The sequence below is a fragment of the Brassica oleracea genome, chromosome C2 (assembly GCF_000695525.1).
Source record: "Brassica oleracea var. oleracea cultivar TO1000 chromosome C2, BOL, whole genome shotgun sequence".
Taxonomy (NCBI): Eukaryota; Viridiplantae; Streptophyta; class Magnoliopsida; order Brassicales; family Brassicaceae; genus Brassica; species Brassica oleracea.
Genome location: NC_027749.1, coordinates 43,430,621 through 43,431,057, shown reverse-complemented (window position 1 = coordinate 43,431,057; position 437 = coordinate 43,430,621).

Here is a 437-nt window from a genome sequence, read left to right as displayed (position 1 = left end):
TTAGTTTATTCATCTCCATTTGTTTATTCATTCTCATTGTCTTATTTTCCTTGCTAGATCTATTTATGTAATTATTGTATACACTAAATCAATCTAAAGAAAAATGTTCCTTAAATATCCGTATCTCTCTCTTGGATTTCCTAACGTATCTTTCTTTGTTCTTCCCCAAAATCTGTCAACTAATTCTCATTAATTCTCGTAAAGTTACAAAAAAGATTGGTGGTGAACTTCTGATAGAACATAGAAGTGCATTTGACATAAAGAAAATAAATTGGGCAAAAAAGGTCATGCACACCTGGAGAAGAGAGCGACAAGGAGAGGTGGAGAAAGAAAGACGTAAGTATTGTGTCTAGACTCTATAGCTTTCATTTTCACAATAATATTCGTTGCATTTTTTTCCAATACATCACACATTTGTTAGGCACACGTCTCTGTCT